This window comes from Ambystoma mexicanum, chromosome 5q (assembly GCF_040938575.1).
Source record: "Ambystoma mexicanum isolate Mex_15411 chromosome 5q, UKY_AmexF1_1, whole genome shotgun sequence".
NCBI classification, from domain to species: domain Eukaryota; kingdom Metazoa; phylum Chordata; class Amphibia; order Caudata; family Ambystomatidae; genus Ambystoma; species Ambystoma mexicanum.
Genome location: NC_090933.1, coordinates 1,280,278,969 through 1,280,303,372, shown reverse-complemented (window position 1 = coordinate 1,280,303,372; position 24,404 = coordinate 1,280,278,969). Strand labels below are relative to the sequence as shown.

At 52.2% G+C, this 24,404-nt stretch overlaps 1 protein-coding gene across 2 annotated transcripts in view; it reads left to right on the top strand.

Moving 5' to 3' along the window:
• LOC138498038 (microtubule-actin cross-linking factor 1, isoforms 6/7-like) overlaps positions 1–24,404 on the top strand; it is a 530,795-nt gene that overhangs the window by 40,039 nt on the left and 466,352 nt on the right. The gene's annotated exons all lie outside the window — the stretch shown is intronic.

Sequence of the window (24,404 nt, the reverse complement as noted above, 5' to 3'; positions counted from 1 at the left end):
GGTTCACCTCTTTTCTCGCAGACCGCACTCAGACCCTTGCTATGCCCCCTTTCCTTTCTGCCCCTTGTGCCCTCACCTGCGGTGTCCCCCAGGGATCCTCTCTTTCCCCTATTCTATTTAATATTTACATATGGGCGCTGGTCTGCCTTATCCGCTCGTATGGACTTAACTGTTATTCCTACGCGGATGATACTCAAATCCTGATCCGTTTGGATCAGGATCATATCAAGGTCTCAGCTTCTCTTCATGACTGTTTGACATCAGTTGGTGTCTGGATGGACCAAAACTGGCTCAAGCTTAACGGCGATAAAACTGAAGTGATGTTGGTGGGTTGTCCTCCCTGCCCGTCACTATGGACCCCTGCTTTTTGGCCTACTTCATTGGGCCCTCTGCCTTGTCCAGTGGGCAAAGTAAAGAATTTAGGAGTCATTCTTTCTACCTCCCTGTCCATGACTAATCAGGTTTCTACGGTCTGTCAATCCGCCCATCACCAGATTAGGGTACTTAAGAAGGTCCTCCCTATGATCCCAGAGGCTATGCGCCCCCCTGTGGTAGCTGCATTAGTCCTCTCACGGTTGGACTATTGCAACTCCTTATACCTCGCTCAGCCGACGGGCCTTCTCCAACGCCTTCAACGTATACAGAACCTGGCAGCTAGACTGGCCACAGGTTCCCCCTATGGAGCTCATATCTCGCCAGTGCTTCGCCAACTCCACTGGCTCCCAGTGGCCCAGCGAGTCAAGTTCAAGTCACTGTGTATTGTCCATCGAGCTATTCAAGGCCTTGGTGCTGAGTTTCTTCAGACCAAATTTGTTCGGTATATCCCAGAACGCAACCTTCGTTCCCTGAACACCAATCTTTTGGTGGTTCCTAAATATAACCGGGAAAGACTCGGTGGCAGAGCCTTTTCCATTGCTGCGGCAAGGCTGTGGAACACCCTCCCACTGCCACTCAAGTCTATCTCCAACCACTTGGCTTTCAGGAAAGCCCTCAAAACTACTCTATTCTAACTCTCTAACTATTACTGCTCCTCCTGTTTGATAGCCTCCTCTCCAGCGCCATGATGCCCCCGGGCGACCGTGCGCTCTACAAGTTCAGGTAACATAACATAACATAACATGCGGCTTGGCATTCCCCTACCAGACCTTGCTGCTGTCATTGAGCAGTCTACCATGCCGCGTCTTGGCATTCCCCCACTAGACCATGCTGCTGTCATTGAGCAGTCTGCCATGGTGCGGCTTGGCATTCCCCTACCAGACCCTACTGCTGTCAATGAGCAGTCTGCCATGGCGCGGCTTGGCATTCCCCTACTAGACTCTGCTGCTGTCATTGAGCAGTCTACCATGCCGCGTCTTGGCATTCCCCTACCAGACCCTACTGCTGTCATTCAGCAGTCTGCCATGGTCCGGCTTGGTATTCCCCTACTAGACCCTGCTGCTGTCATCGAGCAGTCTGCCATGTTGCGGCTTGGCATTCCCCTACTAGACCCTGCTGCTGTCATCGAGCAGTCTGCCATGGTGCGGCTTGGCATTCCCCTACTAGACCCTGCATTTGTCATTGAGCAGTCTGCCATGGCGTGGCTTAGCATTCCACTACTAGACCCCGCTGCTGTCATTGAGCAGTCTGCCATGGCACGGCTTGACATTCCCCCACTAGACCCTGCTGCTGTCATTGAGCAGTCTGCCATGGTGTGGCTTGGCATTCCCCTACCAGACCCTGCTGCTGTCATTGAGCAGTCTGCCATGGCACGGCTTGACATTCCCACACTAGACCCTGCTACTGTCATTGAGCAGTCTTCCATGGCTTGGCATTCCCCTATTAGACCCTGCTGCTGTCATTGAGCAGTCTGCCATGGCACGGCTTGACATTCCCCCACTAGACCCTGCTGCTGTCATTGAGCAGTCTGCCGTGGCGTGGCATTCCCCTACTAGACCCTGCTGCTTACATTGAGCAGTCTGCCATGGTGCTGCTTATGATTCCCCTACTAGACCCTGCTGCTGTCATTGAGCAGTCTGCCATCACGTTGCTTGGCATTCCCCTACCAGACCCTGCTGCTGTCATGAGCAGTCTGCCATGGTGCGGCTTGGCATTCCCCTACCAGACCCTACTGCTGTCAATGAGCAGTCTGCCATGGCGCGGCTTGGCATTCCCCTACTAGACTCTGCTGCTGTCATTGAGCAGTCTACCATGCCGCGTCTTGGCATTCCCCTACCAGACCCTACTGCTGTCATTCAGCAGTCTGCCATGGTCCGGCTTGGTATTCCCCTACTAGACCCTGCTGCTGTCATCGAGCAGTCTGCCATGTTGCGGCTTGGCATTCCCCTACCAAACCTTGCTGCTGTCATCGAGCAGTCTGCCATGGCACGGCTTGACATTCCCCTACTAGACCCTGCTGCTGTCATTGAGCAGTCTGCAATGGCGTGGCTTGGCATTCCCCTACTAGACCCTGCTGCTGTCATTGAGCAGTCTGCCATGGCGCGGCTTAGCATTCCACTACTAGACCCTGCTGCTGTCATTGAGCAGTCTGCCATGGCACGGCTTGACATTCCCCCACTAGACCCTGCTGCTGTCATTGAGCAGTCTGCCGTGGCTTGGCATTCCCCTACTAGACCCTGCTGCTGTCATTGAGCAGTCTGCCATGGCACGGCTTGACATTCCCCCACTAGACCCTGCTGCTGTCATTGAGCAGTCTGCCGTGGCTTGGCATTCCCCTACTAGACGCTGCTGCTGTCATTGAGCAGTCTGCCGTGGCTTGGCATTCCCCTACTAGACCCTGCTGCTTACATTGAGCAGTCTGCCATGGTGCTGCTTATGATTCCCCTACTAGACCCTGCTGCTGTCATTGAGCAGTCTGCCATCGCGTTGCTTGGCATTCCCCTACCAGACCCTGCTGCTGTCATTGAGCAGTCTGCCATGGTGCGGCTTGGCATTCCCCTACCAGACCCTACTGCTGTCAATGAGCAGTCTGCCATGGCGCGGCTTGGCATTCCCCTACTAGAGTCTGCTGCTGTCATTGAGCAGTCTACCATGCCGCGTCTTGGCATTCCCCTACCAGACCCTACTGCTGTCATTCAGCAGTCTGCCATGGTCCGGCTTGGTATTCCCCTACTAGACCCTGCTGCTGTCATCGAGCAGTCTGCCATGGTGTGGCTTGGCATTCCCCCACTAGACCCTGCTGCTGTCATTGAGCAGTCTGCCATGTTGCGGCTTGGCATTCCCCTACCAAACCTTGCTGCTGTCATCGAGCAGTCTGCCATGGCACGGCTTGACATTCCCCTACTAGACCCTGCTGCTGTCATTGAGCAGTCTGCAATGGCGTGGCTTGGCATTACCCTACTAGACCCTGCTGCTGTCATTGAGCAGTCTGCCATGGCGCGGCTTAGCATTCCACTACTAGACCCTGCTGCTGTCATTGAGCAGTCTGCCATGGCACGACTTGACATTCCCCCACTAGACCCTGCTGCTGTCATTGAGCAGTCTGCCGTGGCTTGGCATTCCCCTACTAGACCCTGCTGCTGTCATTGAGCAGTCTGCCATGGCACGGCTTGACATTTCCCCACTAGACCCTGCTGCTGTCATTGAGCAGTCTGCCGTGGCTTGGCATTCCCCTACTAGACGCTGCTGCTGTCATTGAGCAGTCTGTCGTGGCTTGGCATTCCCCTACTAGACGCTGCTGCTGTCATTGAGCAGTCTGCCGTGGCTTGGCATTCCCCTACTAGACCCTGCTGCTTTCATTGAGCAGTCTGCCATCGCGTTGCTTGGCATTCCCCTACCAGACCCTGCTGCTGTCAATGAGCAGTCTGCCATGGCGCGGCTTGGCATTCCCCTACTAGACTCTGCTGCTGTCATTGAGCAGTCTACCATGCCGCGTCTTGGCATTCCCCTACCAGACCCTACTGCTGTCATTCAGCAGTCTGCCATGGTCCGGCTTGGCATTCCCCTACTAGACCCTGCATTTGTCATTGAGCAGTCTGCCATGGCGTGGCTTAGCATTCCACTACTAGACCCCGCTGCTGTCATTGAGCAGTCTGCCATGGCACGGCTTGACATTCCCCCACTAGACCCTGCTGCTGTCATTGAGCAGTCTGCCATGGTGTGGCTTGGCATTCCCCTACCAGACCCTGCTGCTGTCATTGAGCAGTCTGCCATGGCACGGCTTGACATTCCCACACTAGACCCTGCTACTGTCATTGAGCAGTCTTCCATGGCTTGGCATTCCCCTATTAGACCCTGCTGCTGTCATTAAGCAGTCTGCCATGGCACGGCTTGACATTCCCCCACTAGACCCTGCTGCTGTCATTGAGCAGTCTGCCGTGGCGTGGCATTCCCCTACTAGACCCTGCTGCTTACATTGAGCAGTCTGCCATGGTGCTGCTTATGATTCCCCTACTAGACCCTGCTGCTGTCATTGAGCAGTCTGCCATCACGTTGCTTGGCATTCCCCTACCAGACCCTGCTGCTGTCATGAGCAGTCTGCCATGGTGCGGCTTGGCATTCCCCTACCAGACCCTACTGCTGTCAATGAGCAGTCTGCCATGGCGCGGCTTGGCATTCCCCTACTAGACTCTGCTGCTGTCATTGAGCAGTCTACCATGCCGCGTCTTGGCATTCCCCTACCAGACCCTACTGCTGTCATTCAGCAGTCTGCCATGGTCCGGCTTGGTATTCCCCTACTAGACCCTGCTGCTGTCATCGAGCAGTCTGCCATGTTGCGGCTTGGCATTCCCCTACCAAACCTTGCTGCTGTCATCGAGCAGTCTGCCATGGCACGGCTTGACATTCCCCTACTAGACCCTGCTGCTGTCATTGAGCAGTCTGCAATGGCGTGGCTTGGCATTCCCCTACTAGACCCTGCTGCTGTCATTGAGCAGTCTGCCATGGCGCGGCTTAGCATTCCACTACTAGACCCTGCTGCTGTCATTGAGCAGTCTGCCATGGCACGGCTTGACATTCCCCCACTAGACCCTGCTGCTGTCATTGAGCAGTCTGCCGTGGCTTGGCATTCCCCTACTAGACCCTGCTGCTGTCATTGAGCAGTCTGCCTTGGCACGGCTTGACATTCCCCCACTAGACCCTGCTGCTGTCATTGAGCAGTCTGCCGTGGCTTGGCATTCCCCTTCTAGACGCTGCTGCTGTCATTGAGCAGTCTGCCGTGGCTTGGCATTCCCCTACTATACCCTGCTGCTTACATTGAGCAGTCTGCCATGGTGCTGCTTATGATTCCCCTACTAGACCCTGCTGCTGTCATTGAGCAGTCTGCCATCGCGTTGCTTGGCATTCCCCTACCAGACCCTGCTGCTGTCATTGAGCAGTCTGCCATGGTGCGGCTTGGCATTCCCCTACCAGACCCTACTGCTGTCAATGAGCAGTCTGCCATGGCGCGGCTTGGCATTCCCCTACTAGACTCTGCTGCTGTCATTGAGCAGTCTACCATGCCGCGTCTTGGCATTCCCCTACCAGACCCTACTGCTGTCATTCAGCAGTCTGCCATGGTCCGGCTTGGTATTCCCCTACTAGACCCTGCTGCTGTCATCGAGCAGTCTGCCATGGTGTGGCTTGGCATTCCCCCACTAGACCCTGCTGCTGTCATTGAGCAGTCTGCCATGTTGCGGCTTGGCATTCCCCTACCAAACCTTGCTGCTGTCATCGAGCAGTCTGCCATGGCACGGCTTGACATTCCCCTACTAGACCCTGCTGCTGTCATTGAGCAGTCTGCAATGGCGTGGCTTGGCATTACCCTACTAGACCCTGCTGCTGTCATTGAGCAGTCTGCCATGGCGCGGCTTAGCATTCCACTACTAGACCCTGCTGCTGTCATTGAGCAGTCTGCCATGGCACGACTTGACATTCCCCCACTAGACCCTGCTGCTGTCATTGAGCAGTCTGCCGTGGCTTGGCATTCCCCTACTAGACCCTGCTGCTGTCATTGAGCAGTCTGCCATGGCACGGCTTGACATTTCCCCACTAGACCCTGCTGCTGTCATTGAGCAGTCTGCCGTGGCTTGGCATTCCCCTACTAGACGCTGCTGCTGTCATTGAGCAGTCTGCCGTGGCTTGGCATTCCCCTACTAGACGCTGCTGCTGTCATTGAGCAGTCTGCCGTGGCTTGGCATTCCCCTACTAGACCCTGCTGCTTTCATTGAGCAGTCTGCCATCGCGTTGCTTGGCATTCCCCTACCAGACCCTGCTGCTGTCATTGAGCAGTCTGCCATCGCGTTGCTTGGCATTCCCCTACCAGACCCCGCTGCTGTCATTGAGCAGTCTGCTATGATGCGGCTTGGCATTCCCCTACCAGACCCTGCTGCTGTCATTGAGCAGTCTGCCATGGCGCGGCTTGGCATTCTCCTACTAGACTCTGCTGCTGTCATTGAGCAGTCTACCATGCCGCGTCTTGGCATTCCCCCACTAGACCATGCTGCTGTCATTGAGCAGTCTGCCATGATGCGGCTTGGCATTCCCCTACCAGACCCTGCTGCTGTCATTGAGCAGTCTACCATGCCGCGTCTTGGCATTCCCCCACTAGACCATGCTGCTGTCATTGAGCAGTCTGCCATGGTGTGGCTTGGCATTCCCCTACCCGACCCTGCTGCTGTCATTGAGCAGTCTGCCATGGTGTGGCTTGGCATTCCCCTACCAGACCCTGCTGCTGTCATTGAGCAGTCTGCCATGGCGTGGCATTCCCCTACCAGACCCTACTGCTGTCATTCAGCAGTCTGCCATGGTCCGGCTTGGCATTCCCCTACTAGACCCTGCTGCTGTCATCGAGCAGTCTGCCATGGTGCGGCTTGGCATTCCCCTACTAGACCCTGCTGCTGTCATTGAGCAGTCTGCCATGGTGTGGCTTAGCATTCCACTACTAGACCCTGCTGCTGTCATTGAGCAGTCTGCCATGGCACGGCTTGACATTCCCCCACTAGACCCTGCTGCTGTCATTGAGCAGTCTGCCATGGTGTGGCTTGGCATTCCCCTACCAGACCCTGCTGCTGTCATTGAGCAGTCTGCCATGGCACGGCTTGACATTCCCACACTAGACCCTGCTGCTGTCATTGAGCAGTCTGCCATGGTGTGGCTTGGCATTCCCCTACCAGACCCTGCTGCTGTCATTGAGCAGTCTGCCATGGCGTGGCATTCCCCTACCAGACCCTACTGCTGTCATTCAGCAGTCTGCCATGGTCCGGCTTGGCATTCCCCTACTAGACCCTGCTGCTGTCATCGAGCAGTCTGCCATGGCGCGGCTTGGCATTCTCCTACTAGACTCTGCTGCTGTCATTGAGCAGTCTACCATGCCGCGTCTTGGCATTCCCCCACTAGACCATGCTGCTGTCATTGAGCAGTCTGCCATGATGCGGCTTGGCATTCCCCTACCAGACCCTGCTGCTGTCATTGAGCAGTCTACCATGCCGCGTCTTGGCATTCCCCCACTAGACCATGCTGCTGTCATTGAGCAGTCTGCCATGGTGTGGCTTGGCATTCCCCTACCCGACCCTGCTGCTGGCATTGAGCAGTCTGCCATGGTGTGGCTTGGCATTCCCCTACCAGACCCTGCTGCTGTCATTGAGCAGTCTGCCATGGCGTGGCATTCCCCTACCAGACCCTACTGCTGTCATTCAGCAGTCTGCCATGGTCCGGCTTGGCATTCCCCTACTAGACCCTGCTGCTGTCATCGAGCAGTCTGCCATGGTGCGGCTTGGCATTCCCCTACTAGACCCTGCTGCTGTCATTGAGCAGTCTGCCATGGTGTGGCTTAGCATTCCACTACTAGACCCTGCTGCTGTCATTGAGCAGTCTGCCATGGCGTGGCATTCCCCTACCAGACCCTACTGCTGTCATTCAGCAGTCTGCCATGGTCCGGCTTGGCATTCCCCTACCCGACCCTGCTGCTGTCATTGAGCAGTCTGCCATGGTGTGGCTTGGCATTCCCCTACCAGACCCTGCTGCTGTCATTGAGCAGTCTGCCATGGCGTGGCATTCCCCTACCAGACCCTACTGCTGTCATTCAGCAGTCTGCCATGGTCCGGCTTGGCATTCCCCGACTAGACCCTGCTGCTGTCATCGAGCAGTCTGCCATGGTGCGGCTTGGCATTCCCCTACTAGACCCAGCTGCTGTCATTGAGCAGTCTGCCATGGTGTGGCTTAGCATTCCACTACTAGACCCTGCTGCTGTCATTGAGAAGTCTGCCATGGCACGGCTTGACATTCCCCCACTAGACCCTGCTGCTGTCATTGAGCAGTCTGCCATGGTGTGGCTTGGCATTCCCCTACTAGACGCTGCTGCTGTCATTTAGCAGTCTGCCGTGGCTTGGCATTCCCCTACTAGACGCTGCTGCTGTCATTGAGCAGTCTGCCGTGGCTTGGCATTCCCCTACTAGACCCTGCTGCTGTCATTGAGCAGTCTGACATGGTGCTGCTTAGCATTCCCCCACTAGACCCTGCTGCTGTCATTGAGCAGTCTGCCATCGCGTTGCTTGGCATTCCCCTACCAGACCCTGCTGCTGTCATTGAGCAGTCTGCCATGGTGCGGCTTGGCATTCCCCTACCAGACCCTGTTGCTGTCATTGAGCGGTCTGCCATGGCGCGGCTTGGCATTCCCCTACTAGACCCTGCTGCTGTCATTGAGCAGTCTGCCGTGGCGTGGCATTCCCCTACTAGACCCTGCTGCTTACATTGAGCAGTCTGCCATGGTGCTGCTTATGATTCCCCTACTAGACCCTGCTGCTGTCATTGAGCAGTCTGCCATCACGTTGCTTGGCATTCCCCTACCAGACCCTGCTGCTGTCATGAGCAGTCTGCCATGGTGCGGCTTGGCATTCCCCTACCAGACCCTACTGCTGTCAATGAGCAGTCTGCCATGGCGCGGCTTGGCATTCCCCTACTAGACTCTGCTGCTGTCATTGAGCAGTCTACCATGCCGCGTCTTGGCATTCCCCTACCAGACCCTACTGCTGTCATTCAGCAGTCTGCCATGGTCCGGCTTGGTATTCCCCTACTAGACCCTGCTGCTGTCATCGAGCAGTCTGCCATGTTGTGGCTTGGCATTCCCCTACCAAACCTTGCTGCTGTCATCGAGCAGTCTGCCATGGCACGGCTTGACATTCCCCTACTAGACCCTGCTGCTGTCATTGAGCAGTCTGCAATGGCGTGGCTTGGCATTCCCCTACTAGACCCTGCTGCTGTCATTGAGCAGTCTGCCATGGCGCGGCTTAGCATTCCACTACTAGACCCTGCTGCTGTCATTGAGCAGTCTGCCATGGCACGGCTTGACATTCCCCCACTAGACCCTGCTGCTGTCATTGAGCAGTCTGCCGTGGCTTGGCATTCCCCTACTAGACCCTGCTGCTGTCATTGAGCAGTCTGCCTTGGCACGGCTTGACATTCCCCCACTAGACCCTGCTGCTGTCATTGAGCAGTCTGCCGTGGCTTGGCATTCCCCTTCTAGACGCTGCTGCTGTCATTGAGCAGTCTGCCGTGGCTTGGCATTCCCCTACTATACCCTGCTGCTTACATTGAGCAGTCTGCCATGGTGCTGCTTATGATTCCCCTACTAGACCCTGCTGCTGTCATTGAGCAGTCTGCCATCGCGTTGCTTGGCATTCCCCTACCAGACCCTGCTGCTGTCATTGAGCAGTCTGCCATGGTGCGGCTTGGCATTCCCCTACCAGACCCTACTGCTGTCAATGAGCAGTCTGCCATGGCGCGGCTTGGCATTCCCCTACTAGACTCTGCTGCTGTCATTGAGCAGTCTACCATGCCGCGTCTTGGCATTCCCCTACCAGACCCTACTGCTGTCATTCAGCAGTCTGCCATGGTCCGGCTTGGTATTCCCCTACTAGACCCTGCTGCTGTCATCGAGCAGTCTGCCATGGTGTGGCTTGGCATTCCCCCACTAGACCCTGCTGCTGTCATTGAGCAGTCTGCCATGTTGCGGCTTGGCATTCCCCTACCAAACCTTGCTGCTGTCATCGAGCAGTCTGCCATGGCACGGCTTGACATTCCCCTACTAGACCCTGCTGCTGTCATTGAGCAGTCTGCAATGGCGTGGCTTGGCATTACCCTACTAGACCCTGCTGCTGTCATTGAGCAGTCTGCCATGGCGCGGCTTAGCATTCCACTACTAGACCCTGCTGCTGTCATTGAGCAGTCTGCCATGGCACGACTTGACATTCCCCCACTAGACCCTGCTGCTGTCATTGAGCAGTCTGCCGTGGCTTGGCATTCCCCTACTAGACCCTGCTGCTGTCATTGAGCAGTCTGCCATGGCACGGCTTGACATTTCCCCACTAGACCCTGCTGCTGTCATTGAGCAGTCTGCCGTGGCTTGGCATTCCCCTACTAGACGCTGCTGCTGTCATTGAGCAGTCTGCCGTGGCTTGGCATTCCCCTACTAGACGCTGCTGCTGTCATTGAGCAGTCTGCCGTGGCTTGGCATTCCCCTACTAGACCCTGCTGCTTTCATTGAGCAGTCTGCCATCGCGTTGCTTGGCATTCCCCTACCAGACCCTGCTGCTGTCATTGAGCAGTCTGCCATCGCGTTGCTTGGCATTCCCCTACCAGACCCCGCTGCTGTCATTGAGCAGTCTGCTATGATGCGGCTTGGCATTCCCCTACCAGACCCTGCTGCTGTCATTGAGCAGTCTGCCATGGCGCGGCTTGGCATTCTCCTACTAGACTCTGCTGCTGTCATTGAGCAGTCTACCATGCCGCGTCTTGGCATTCCCCCACTAGACCATGCTGCTGTCATTGAGCAGTCTGCCATGATGCGGCTTGGCATTCCCCTACCAGACCCTGCTGCTGTCATTGAGCAGTCTACCATGCCGCGTCTTGGCATTCCCCCACTAGACCATGCTGCTGTCATTGAGCAGTCTGCCATGGTGTGGCTTGGCATTCCCCTACCCGACCCTGCTGCTGTCATTGAGCAGTCTGCCATGGTGTGGCTTGGCATTCCCCTACCAGACCCTGCTGCTGTCATTGAGCAGTCTGCCATGGCGTGGCATTCCCCTACCAGACCCTACTGCTGTCATTCAGCAGTCTGCCATGGTCCGGCTTGGCATTCCCCTACTAGACCCTGCTGCTGTCATCGAGCAGTCTGCCATGGTGCGGCTTGGCATTCCCCTACTAGACCCTGCTGCTGTCATTGAGCAGTCTGCCATGGTGTGGCTTAGCATTCCACTACTAGACCCTGCTGCTGTCATTGAGCAGTCTGCCATGGCACGGCTTGACATTCCCCCACTAGACCCTGCTGCTGTCATTGAGCAGTCTGCCATGGTGTGGCTTGGCATTCCCCTACCAGACCCTGCTGCTGTCATTGAGCAGTCTGCCATGGCACGGCTTGACATTCCCACACTAGACCCTGCTGCTGTCATTGAGCAGTCTGCCATGGTGTGGCTTGGCATTCCCCTACCAGACCCTGCTGCTGTCATTGAGCAGTCTGCCATGGCGTGGCATTCCCCTACCAGACCCTACTGCTGTCATTCAGCAGTCTGCCATGGTCCGGCTTGGCATTCCCCTACTAGACCCTGCTGCTGTCATCGAGCAGTCTGCCATGGCGCGGCTTGGCATTCTCCTACTAGACTCTGCTGCTGTCATTGAGCAGTCTACCATGCCGCGTCTTGGCATTCCCCCACTAGACCATGCTGCTGTCATTGAGCAGTCTGCCATGATGCGGCTTGGCATTCCCCTACCAGACCCTGCTGCTGTCATTGAGCAGTCTACCATGCCGCGTCTTGGCATTCCCCCACTAGACCATGCTGCTGTCATTGAGCAGTCTGCCATGGTGTGGCTTGGCATTCCCCTACCCGACCCTGCTGCTGGCATTGAGCAGTCTGCCATGGTGTGGCTTGGCATTCCCCTACCAGACCCTGCTGCTGTCATTGAGCAGTCTGCCATGGCGTGGCATTCCCCTACCAGACCCTACTGCTGTCATTCAGCAGTCTGCCATGGTCCGGCTTGGCATTCCCCTACTAGACCCTGCTGCTGTCATCGAGCAGTCTGCCATGGTGCGGCTTGGCATTCCCCTACTAGACCCTGCTGCTGTCATTGAGCAGTCTGCCATGGTGTGGCTTAGCATTCCACTACTAGACCCTGCTGCTGTCATTGAGCAGTCTGCCATGGCGTGGCATTCCCCTACCAGACCCTACTGCTGTCATTCAGCAGTCTGCCATGGTCCGGCTTGGCATTCCCCTACCCGACCCTGCTGCTGTCATTGAGCAGTCTGCCATGGTGTGGCTTGGCATTCCCCTACCAGACCCTGCTGCTGTCATTGAGCAGTCTGCCATGGCGTGGCATTCCCCTACCAGACCCTACTGCTGTCATTCAGCAGTCTGCCATGGTCCGGCTTGGCATTCCCCGACTAGACCCTGCTGCTGTCATCGAGCAGTCTGCCATGGTGCGGCTTGGCATTCCCCTACTAGACCCAGCTGCTGTCATTGAGCAGTCTGCCATGGTGTGGCTTAGCATTCCACTACTAGACCCTGCTGCTGTCATTGAGAAGTCTGCCATGGCACGGCTTGACATTCCCCCACTAGACCCTGCTGCTGTCATTGAGCAGTCTGCCATGGTGTGGCTTGGCATTCCCCTACTAGACGCTGCTGCTGTCATTTAGCAGTCTGCCGTGGCTTGGCATTCCCCTACTAGACGCTGCTGCTGTCATTGAGCAGTCTGCCGTGGCTTGGCATTCCCCTACTAGACCCTGCTGCTGTCATTGAGCAGTCTGACATGGTGCTGCTTAGCATTCCCCCACTAGACCCTGCTGCTGTCATTGAGCAGTCTGCCATCGCGTTGCTTGGCATTCCCCTACCAGACCCTGCTGCTGTCATTGAGCAGTCTGCCATGGTGCGGCTTGGCATTCCCCTACCAGACCCTGTTGCTGTCATTGAGCGGTCTGCCATGGCGCGGCTTGGCATTCCCCTACTAGACTCTGCTGCTGTCATTGAGCAGTCTGCCATGCCGTGTCTTGGCATTCCCCCACTAGACCATGCTGCTGTCATTGAGCAGTCTGCCATGATGCGGCTTGGCATTCTCCTACTAGACCCCGCTGCTGTCCCTCTGTAAATACCTCCCCTCTCAAGCTATTCACTCCTCTACCTCTAACTCCCTCAGAGTCAGTCGTTTTTCTAAGAAACGAGCTGTGGGTAGATCTGTCTTCGGCTGGGGCCTCCCTCTGGAACAGCCTCCCTGCCACTCTAAAACTTGAGGAAAACCATCTCAGGTTCGGGAAGCACCTCAAGACCTTCCTCTATGCATCTGCCTTCGCTTCCCCCTACCCCCCACTCCCCTGCTGATCTGTTCTCTCTTAGCACTGTGCACCTGGCCAACCTCTGTCCTCTGGTCCCAGGTTCCTGCTCACCCTGCCACCCTCCTGCACTGCCTCCGGGCCACCCCTGCACTGGGGTCTGTATCTGTACCTATACAGCCCCCCCCCCCTTTTTCCCCTCCTGCACTTACCAGACCCACCTTATCTGCTGCCATAAACCTAGCACTTGCCACTTGGCTGCACTACCACTTTGTGCTAATTTTATTATTCTGCACTTTCCACTTTCTCCCTCCCTTCCATGCACTTTTCCCCTCCCCCTCTCCCTCTCCCATGCACTTGCAAGTTCTTAATTTCACTGGGCCTAGTAAGATCGTAGTTTTGTTCTCCCTTGTTCCCCTCCCTTGCCTTGTCATGCTCTGAAACACCTGTGTATGAGTGCGATATAAATAAAATCATATCATTCATCAGTCTGCCATGGCATGGCTCGATATTCCCCTATTAGACCCTGCGGCTGTCATTGAGCAGTCTGCCATGGCGTGGCTTGGCATTCTCCTACTAGACTCTGCTGCTGTCATTGAGCAGTCTGCCATGGCGTGGCTTGGCATTCGCCTACAAGACCCTGCGGCTGTCATTGAGCAGTCTGCCATGGCGTGGCTTGGCATTCTCCTACTAGACTCTGCTGCTGTCATTGAGCAGTCTGCCATGGCGTGGCTTGGCATTCACCTACTAGACCCTGCGGCTGTCATTGAGCAGTCTGCCATGGCGTGGCTTGGCATTCTCCTACTAGACCCTGCGGCTGTCATTGAGCAGTCTGCCATGGCGTGGCTTGGCATTCTCCTACTAGACCCTGCGGCTGTCATTGAGCAGTCTGCCATGGCGTGGCTTGGCATTCGCCTACTAGACCCTGCGGCTGTCATTGAGCAGTCTGCCATGGCGTGGCTTGGCATTCGCCTACTAGACCCTGCGGCTGTCATTGACCAGTCTGCCATGGCGTGGCTTGGCATTCGCCTACTAGACCCTGCGGCTGTCATTGAGCAGTCTGCCATGGCGTGGCTTGGCATTCTCCTACTAGACCCTGCGGCTGTCATTGAGCAGTCTGCCATGGCGTGGCTTGGCATTCGCCTACTAGACCCTGCGGCTGTCATTGACCAGTCTGCCATGGCGTGGCTTGGCATTCGCCTACTAGACCCTGCGGCTGTCATTGAGCAGTCTGCCATGGCGTGGCTTGGCATTCTCCTACTAGACTCTGCTGCTGTCATTGAGCAGTCTGCCATGGTGCGGGTTGGCATTCATGTAGAAGAGCTGGGCATCTCGGGGTCTCCCTGGGAAAGTCTGTACGGCTTCATTTCAGTTTGGTTGTCTACATAGGCGCTTAATACTGCGGGCACATATAGATAACTAGACAAAGGATTGGCTTTCCATGCCGAGTTCGGGATCTTTCCCCCAGTCTTCGTGTTCTCCATCTTCTTCTACAACATATATTGGGGATTTTTCCATCATGTGGTGGCCTATTCCACAGGGGGTCGGTTTTATTCTTTTCTTGTGGGTGGTGCTGCCGTTCGCTATTGGGTACTCAATTTGCCATTGCAGGGATTTCGGTTCTGTGTCATTCCATCGCCAGGGTTTCTGTCGCTGATTTTTGGCAGAAAAAACGAATCTAAATGCTTTCTACCCCTACCCCTTGTATCCCTTTACCCACTCCCCGCACCCCCTGTATTTTTTTGAGTTTTTCCAGCAAAAAACTAGCAGCAAAAATATCTGCAAATGAAATCTGCCTTTGAAGGAACGTTGTACCAGGATTTTGTTCTGGTCTGAGCTGATTGCCTGACCCTTTAGAAGGCAGCCTCCCTCTCTTTGGCACTGATCCACTTGCGAACCAGGGGCCCCCAGACCTGGTTCCAGGTGATTTCTCCTGTGTATGATGACTTTGCACGCCCAGAAAGGATATCGTTTAGGTTAGTGACAAGCGATCACAACTAAGCACGAAGGAGAACCAAATGAGTATATATGACTCGTGGTTTGCAGGCATTTTAGTGTCGGAGTAAGTGTTGTGACAAACACAGAGAGCGCAGTGTGCAGCATGTGCTTAAATGGCTATTGGACATATGTGTAAAATATCAAAAAATCTGTAGTCCCTCTTAGATTTAAAATGTTATTTGCTTTTATGCAAAGCAGCCAGAAACTCTCATTGGGGCTGATTCTCCAAAAAAGTCTTGGCGGAAGTGATTTAGGCGGGTTTGCGCATCTCATCGTTTGTGCCAAAAAATGTGCACCCTATTCTCAAAGGCCATCTAAATGTGCTCATCGGTGATGTGCATATTCAGATGCTTTTGTTCATCCCATTTCCTCATTTGTGCAAACGTGGGGGCGTTGCTGCGCATTTCAAATCACATCCCGAATCCAGAAATGGGATGTACTTTGAAATGTGCAGAAAGTGGTCCTTCTTGTGTGCCTACATGGAATAGGTGTATGCAGATGACCGATGCATGACTGGGTCCTTGTTGACTCTCTCGTGCATTTCCTTAGAGGCGGAATTGCAGATCTATGAGCAGCCGGGTAATATCTTTTGGTCATGTTATCTGTATCATCATAGTTCCAATCTCTCTTGCAACATTTCTTATATTTTTAACTGAAGCTCCAAGCCGGTTTCCTTGATAACCCCAACCCCAAAGGTCTTGGGGTCGAAGTTTCAGCACAGAGAGAAAAACAAGTTATAGTTCACAATTCTGAAAGGCCAGCATATTACATTTCCCCACCGTGTGCATGTAATTTTCAATACTGCTCAAGGGCCTGTTGTTCACAATATAATCTTTCTTTATATACTGTATAAACAGAAATAGGTTCACTCTTGGTATTCTTCACATAAATAGGCCATAGTTACATAAGAAAACAGTGTTCATTTATGCAAAAACGAAACGACGAAATAGGCCTTTCTCTATAAATGTTGTCATTTTATGTGCTGAAATTGTCTCTTTATTCCTGATGAATGCATTTTATCATTCGACTTTATTTCCTAAATGTAAGGCATCATTCCTCTTTTTTAGCTTCCAAATACCCCGTGTTTAAAATGTATGTTTTCTTTCCATGTGCACTGTTGCAGTTTTGAATCTGTCAAAGTGGGCATTTACACAAAGTCGGCATCTGCAATGCCACATGTCTTTTTGGAATCTATTGGACAATGTTAGTAATAGTACAGCTCTGAGTCACACTTTTTTTCAGCTCCGTGCCTGTACATTCTAAAGAAATGGAGGGAGGCCCATTCTCGCTCATTCACTAGGCCTCACGTTGAAATCGCTGTTTTGTACTGGCTTTTATACTTCAATGGAACTCCACATTTTGCCAGATTCACTTTGACAATGGGGCCTAGCATGGCCTCTCCCTCTCTGTCACTCTGGGGCTGTCTTTTTACCCCACAACTGAAAACAAATATTTGACACCAGTGAAGAAAGGGATGCTATTGCTGCACTATGTAAGGAACTCACAGTGGCAAAAGTAAAGACGGACACAAGTGATCACAGTGAAAGGGTGTTTATCAAAATGTATGAATGGGTGAGAAAAATGCCTAATCTAAATCTGTGTGGTGTATGTATTGAATATTGAGGTTAAAATTCAGTGGGGGATCAAGAACGAAGGTGGATCCGGTGAGTGACGGTTGGAAAAGGTTTGTTGTGGGAGAGCCGGCGGAGTGTTGTCCGCAGGGATTCGGAGAGATATAAGTAAAGAGAATAATTTCACTGGTGTGGAATAGCGGTCCTTTCAGGATGGAAGAGGCCCGGGAGTGGGCGGAGGTGACCCTGGTATGAGAAAAAGTAGTTGGTTTAAGCTTCTGCAGTGCCTAGCGCCTCCATGCCGAGTATTGTGATGAAGGATGGAGCCCTAGGTAATGGGGATTACCGGAAGTAATCTAGGACAGTTGTAGCTGCGAGGGATGGTCGGGTTATCTCCAGCCATTCCGTCATGTTGGGGAAAATACTGGGTGGGGCTTCTGCTGCACCAGCCTGCCCATCACTGGTAAAATATGGCCTTTACTAGCAGCCCAACTCTAATAAGTATTTTGCTTATTTACTAGAAAACAGCAGTTAAAGGGGGTGGGGGGAGGTTCGAGAGCGAGCAGAAAAAGAAATAACACGCAGGTTGTTGATTTATTTATTTTTTCCCAATCTTATGAAACTTTTTTTTTTTTTTTAAACTGAAACGGCTCACAGTTGGAAAGCTTTTTGTGCCTCTCGCCTGCCTCTGCAAAGTACACCAGTCCTTTTTTTTATTGGAACCGGAACTCGCACTATATCATGTCCTGAAATGAAAAGCATCTAGTTTTATAAAATATAAGACGTAAACAATCTCCTGTGACCAGTGGCGCCCCGACCATTGGGCAGATTGTTCTTGGCACACACACGAATGTGTGGGTTATGTTGACTTGACCTGGCTGAACTTCCGAGCGCTGGCAGGCAGGGCCAATATAAAGAATGCCACTATTTGCACCCGCATTTGTATGCATACTTTTTTAGTTAAATTAAATCGTGATGGGGGTTTCGTACATGCATGTCAGGGGTGGTCGGGGTTCATTCTCACAGCAGCAGTCCTTAAGTGTGTGGTTTCAGACATGGGGAGAGTTAACTGCTTGTAACATTGAACCTGCACTCGAATAGTCTCATTAGAACGTGTAAAGAAGTTAGATGCCCTCGCATAGGTTTGCCCCTTCCCCCGTGTCTGAATTGAGTGCCTCTCCCAACATTTGAAGGGTCACCCTCTCACCTCCGAAATGTTAGTCTAGTTGCACCCCTGCCTGCAAACCTTTACCAAATAACCTACATACACAATTATACATACCCAATAACAAAGAGACTATTAAAAGGGACTGATTCGGAGGTAACGCTGACGTTGTATAGAACTAAAGTGTCACAGTAAAAATAAATGTTCGAATATTGGGTGAAGCTAGAAATGGAAGACACCTGGCACCCCCATCCGCATACAGAGGGGCCATTAACTGAAGGCCCGTCGCTTTGAATAATGGCGCGCTGGCGACTGGGTGTTGGCCAGGCCTGAGTGAGTGATGGGAGTTTCTGGGGCGCACGTGCTTGAGTGTGTGTTGCCCTTTCCACTTGATGCATCCGAGCCCTCCGGTGCCCACCAGGCCCAGGGGTTGGCGTGGTGCCATGGCAGAATGAGCAGGCCCCCACACGCGGGAGGAAAACATACACAGAAGGAGCCCCCCACCGGCCCCCAGTGCTAGAAGCTCCCGCTTCACATCATCACCAGGGCAGGACCCCGCCCAGCGCGCTGCGGCCTAGGCCGGCCCTTCTATAGAGCCTGCGCCACGTGAAGGCCGCCTCTGGACGTCAGGGGGCAGCGTGAGAACGCGGCACTTCTTTGTGTCTGCCACAGGGGGTGGTAACAAGAAGCCAGGCCCAGCGGAAACACATCCACATCTTAATGCTCTGGCAACAGTCGGGCCTCATTCATGGACCCACGACCTACGCTGGTGGCAGCGTTGGGTCATTGATTCGCCTTTACCTTTTCTGTGGATGTTTGCCTTATTTCATCAACATGAAGCCTTTTTCCACACACTCCGCCCCCCAAAAAAACAGAAACTCACTCTCTCTCTCTATACATACATGTGGATATCGTCCATTTCATTCTGGAGTTCTGGTCCACTCGCGAGTTTCCCTTTGCATTCTGGGAATTGTAGTCCTGTATGCATAGTATGGAGCTCCAGAACTGCTAGCTCCATAATACAGAGTGAAAAACTGGACTGGACCCAGGTATCTTCTGAATGTGCTGCTTGTATCCCCAAGGTTACCATAGCAGCGTTATTCCCAAACTGCTGTACCCTGGGTGAGTGCCCTGACCCAGAAAAGGTGTCGGGGTTAGTTTCGTGGCAGCTGCTTACTTTGTATTTAGTTGCACCATTGCCAAAGGAATGGGGGGGGGGCGTTGTTGGACAGGCAATGGTGGGCGCTGGAAAGGATCTTGAACCTGATTCTGTCCTTAACGGGAAGCCAGTGGGCAGACCTCCAGGCTTCCGGGATGTGCTTGTGCCTGGAGCGCATTGTTTTGTATTATTCGTAACTTATTAATTTCTTTTCGGACGTACCACATAGTAGTGAGTTAAAATAATCAAGTTTGGACCTGATGAGGGCACGGGCTACTTCAAGCCGATTCTTAGCGGACAGGAAAGGTTTACTGGTGTTAATGAGCTTAGTGACTTAGAGCTCAGAAAAGCTTATTTTTTATACACTTGACAGTATTTAGTAATCACCCTAATTTTAAAGGTACTTTATCTGTAAAATCTGTAATTGCACAACTTTCTGAAAAGTGTATATTTTCAGTATTCTGGTCTGTGGACCGTGTGTGTGTGTACGGTACCTCCCCTTTACAATTCTAAGAGTACAGCTTGTCTTCCCGGCCACAATTGTGAGTGTGAGAGTGAGCGTGGAATAAGTTAGAACAGCCAGGTTACCATGTGGCTGGATGACCGTGATCGTTGCCTCCAGGTACAGTGAAGGCACGCCATTTAGCAAACTGAGAGATCGCGATGATGGCGGGACTATCGCCAGTGCGGATCTATGGGGGAATCCAGCCTTTAGCTTGGGCACAGAACACTGGCACCCTGACACACTGCGTGATGAACTGCCACTTATCAGCGACTGGACTTGTGCCCACGGCTGCCAGTACCCAACTGCATCACTTCCAAAGGCTCCTCCTGCCAAAGTGTGAGCAGATGCACGGAACAATGGCACCAGCTCCGGGTGGCACTGGAGTGGAAAATCCCCCCCCCCATACTTTTTCAGACCTCCCAATTAACCTCTGCGACTTGCTGGTGCAGCGCAGGGACTCGGATTAACTCTACATTGCCCGTTTGCTTCAGCCAACATAACCGCCCCGCCCCCCATGCAAGTTTTCATTGGAAGCAAATTCATTAAGCATCTTGTGGTTCTGGACATGAAATCGTGCAAGTTGCTTAGTTTTTGATTTGGCTTCTATAGCCCTGGTGGTGGTTTTAGTTTAGTTTATTTGCTTATATAGCGCACTGAACCCCAGGATAACTAAGCGCTTTTACTTCGATGTTTGCTTTTTTATATAGTTGGTGATGCGCACTGAACCTTGGGGTAGATGAACAGTTGTTGCAAAATGGCATTAAGAAAAATGAAATGAAATGACATTTTATTTATATTGCGCGCGTACACAAGTGGCCTCTCGTAGGGTGTCCCGAGTTCCGCCGAGGGATTCTTGTCACAATAGATGGAGGAATATTTACTGCTGGGGTTTGGCGTGTTTCATGGAAATTGACTGATTAGGGTCAGGTTTTCAGACTTCTTGATCATGGATGACGTCGGTGGACCTTGCTTCCATTTTAGGCTTTAGTGAGAAGTTTTCAGGGGCTTTAACGACAATCATGTTTTTGCAGGCCCAAAAGGCATTGAGTTGCTTTCTGCCTCCTCCGCAGAGGGAATGGTCCTGGATCATTCACGGCGGCCGTTCTCGTCTCTTGGGGGCAACGTTCTAAGTGCTGGAAAGGCTTGGACCATTGGATGAGAAATCCTTCATAGGACCCCAGGGCATCCAGGCAGGCTTTTGGCATATAGCCAACAGCAGACGTCTCTGTTACTATCCGCACCCCCTCCGGTGAGTGTCTCAGGCAAGGGCAGGGGCAGAGAGACTTGTCCAAAGCACTTCAGAAGGAGCATACGGAAAGTTTCCTTGTAAATGGAATTGAAACCATATGGGAGATGTTGCATACGGGTCAGTGGGAGCAAAACAAGACATAGAAATCAAGTGGCCCTGCGACAGCAGCAAAAACAGAAGTGGGGTCCAAGTAGACACCATGGTCTTCAAGTAGAAGGGCCACCATGCAGACTAAAGATACACACGCGCGCGCGCGCGTGCACGCATGTATTAAGTTATATTGGAAGGGATGCCGTAGCTTTTCTTCTGCTTAATTCTCCATTCATCCCACAACCAATGATTTTCTTCAAAGAAGTCTAGAATGCACTCATCACTGAAGCATTGTGGGAAAACTGGGGAGAGGGGCGTGTCATTCAGAATCCTGTTTATCCATGCTTTTCATGCACTGCAGGAGTCGGCAGGATCATGATGTAGTTTTTAAGTTTCGTATCAAAAATCAAATCCATAATTCAATCGCATCCAATTTTCTTACCAGAGATCCATCCTTTGAGCACTTAACAATGCGTATATTGATTTATTGACATGACCAGGAGATTTTGTGACTTGCCCAAGAACGCCTTAGACCAACCTCCTTGCCTTTTCCACAATCTATAGATCGTGTGACTGTATTTGTTTGCAAAACAGGGATGTCCGTTTTGAATGGCTTACAATAGCATATTTACAGATGGCGGAGTTATTCCCATGAAGAGTGCCTGGACAATAGCACAACGATGAGAACAAGTGGTGAGCCAGTTTACGTGGGTGTAAGAAAATGGAACATATACCAGAGACAAACCAAATAGCAGAAAATATATATACGAAACTGGTGACATATAAAGGTAGCGTTAAGCTAAGGAGGCAAGTACCTCAAACTAAACCGCAGTACTATTAAATATACAAAATTGCATTCTTAAGTGTCAGTGGAGCCAGAGGTGAGGTCAGGTAGGAAGATGGGGGAGAGGGCAGGGGAGCTGCCTCTTTAGCAAGTAAGTGTAACTTTGAGGCGATCCACATTTGAGCTAGATTTGGTAGTTAATAGTAGTGAGTGCCATTGGAGTGTGGCATGTAGGAAGCAAGATTGAGAGCGAGAGGAGGCACAGGCAGGGTATGGTATGGTGGATCAGAGGGAACGAGATGGTGAGTAAACTGAGAAAAAAGTCAGACTAGTACGGAGTAGCAAGACCATTGATAGCTTTATAGATTAGGAGCTTGAAAAGCGAATGGTTGTGCATGTCGTCGCAAGGTAGAAGTGGTGGAGCACCTGGGTAAGTCGTAGAGAGTGCGGGTAGCAAATTTGAGTACTTTGTCTAGAGGGAGGAAGGCGTAGATAGGAATGCCAAGGTGAAGGCTTGAGCAATAGTCAATATGGGCCAAACACGAGAGTGTCGATTAGAGTTTTTGTCGAGACGTTGGTAAGAAAAGGACACTATTTCCAAATGTTGAGGTTAATATGAGCAACAGAGGAGAGGCAGTGGTGTTGATGCATTGTTGCATTCGTAGGTTGCTGTCAAAGAGGATCCCACGATTGTGAGCCTCGTGTGAGGGAACAAGGTCGGGCGGGAATGATATGAGAGAGGATAGGGGTGCCATTGGAATCCAGGAGAGGAAGAGGCAATGTCAGACGGGGGTAGAAAGGTAATTTGAGGGCCTTATTGATGAGGAACCCCACAGTGCCACCCTGCCCAACGGGTTGTGGAGAGTGGGAGAAGTAGAAGAGTCAGTGTGGATAGCTGCCAATGTAACAGAGCTAAGAGGGTAGATCCAGGTTACTTTGATGGCAAGAAGTGAACGATGAGGGTCGGATTAGTCAAAGTGGTCAGTGATGTAAGGAGACTTGTTGCAGAGGGATTGTGCATTCCAGAGGCCGAGTGAAAGAGCGATAGGAGGTGAGGGAGAGTAGCAGGCGGTGTATGGTAGGTGAGAGCGACAGATGAGGTTGCAGATCCTGGGAGCAAGGGTGTCTCTTACTTCAGAGAGTGTCCGTGCATGGGGAAGAAGAAAGATGTGGCGGCCGGAGAGCGATGCACAAGTTGAGGCAGAAGGCTACGGGAGATGGGAAGGAGAAGAATGAGTAGGAGCAATTGAGCGAAGGCAAGAGGCATGTTGAACAGCAGAAGAAATGGGCTAGTGAAGACCATGAGAAAAGGGTTCAGCCCAAGGAAGAGAGTGTAAGTCTGTGAGCGAAAAAGTGTAGGGGAGGATGGCTGCCTGAGAAAAACAGGTTTAAGTGCAGAGTGTGGCTAAAATGGGACTACGTATGTATAGTGTATGTATAATGATTTATAGAATGTGCCAAAGGCCTGAAGGCATCAAGGCGCTTCTGGTGGCGAACCGCCAGAGAGGGAGGAGTAAAAAAAAAGACTCATAACAAACACGTTTTTAGCTGCCTACGGAAAACGGATAATTCCTGGCGTCGCAATAGGTCCAGAGATCGGGCTAATCTAGGGTTACTATAGGTAACCAAATGACAGCAGAGTCAAAAGAGCAATGTTCCTCGGTCCTGTGAGGCAATAGAAGCAGCTCAGTGGTGAGTGCCTAGTCAGTGGGTGGGAGAATCCCCATGCGTGGAAGCAGAACTCCAGTAAAGGGTGAGCTCGGGGGGAAATCTGGGCTTGAGCAAGAGTTCCAGCCCTGCTGGAAGACACCTGGGCTGGACTCACTACTTCTGCCTGCGGGGCAATTCGGCTTTTATCCTCAACCCATCAGATAAATAGATTGAGCTTCAGTGACCCTAGACATTGCCCACTCGTTCATCCCTGGAGATCCTCGGTACTTTGCACATACGTCATGGACCCCTCCTAGTGGGTCTGCAAGTGACACACAGCTTTTTCTGCACTTCACCCCCTTTATAACCATGCGTACAGTGATTCTAATGTATATATTTTATGCCAGGCTTCTCTTGAAATGATTCCTAAAGAGCCCTTGCCCATTTGCCAAACTGCATTAATCATGACACTCTTACGGTAGTCCCGGTTATAACCACGATGCTATCCTTGACCTCCAGAAAGTCCAGTCTCCTAGCCTTTGATATCCGTCTTCCCGCACCTCTAGGAACCATGCTACCTTTGGCATGGACCATATCACAGATCTTGAAGCTCAGTTTTTCTCGCATCCAGATTTTGAGGCTGCCTGAATGAGTATTTTATGGTTAATGATTACAAACACTTAAATGTTCGGTTCAGCGAGTGTTGTGAAAAATAAAATCAGAACCAAGTCCAGTGTGCATTGTGTGTAAGAGTCAATCAAACATAAAACTCTTTATCACAGACCCATTTGTCAAATATGAAGATCGTGGTTATGCTAATGTTCCCAAAATGATGTTTGATTTCATGCAATCCAGCAAAGGACCCTCATTTGTGCTATTTGACGCCTTCCCCTTTCCCATAGGGTTATTCTTCGAGAAAGTACAATAGAACCTTTTGGTTGTTCTTGGTTTTGTTAATGTGCTTCCGTCAATAAAACAAGTGTAAGTTTCTTTGTTTGAGTACAA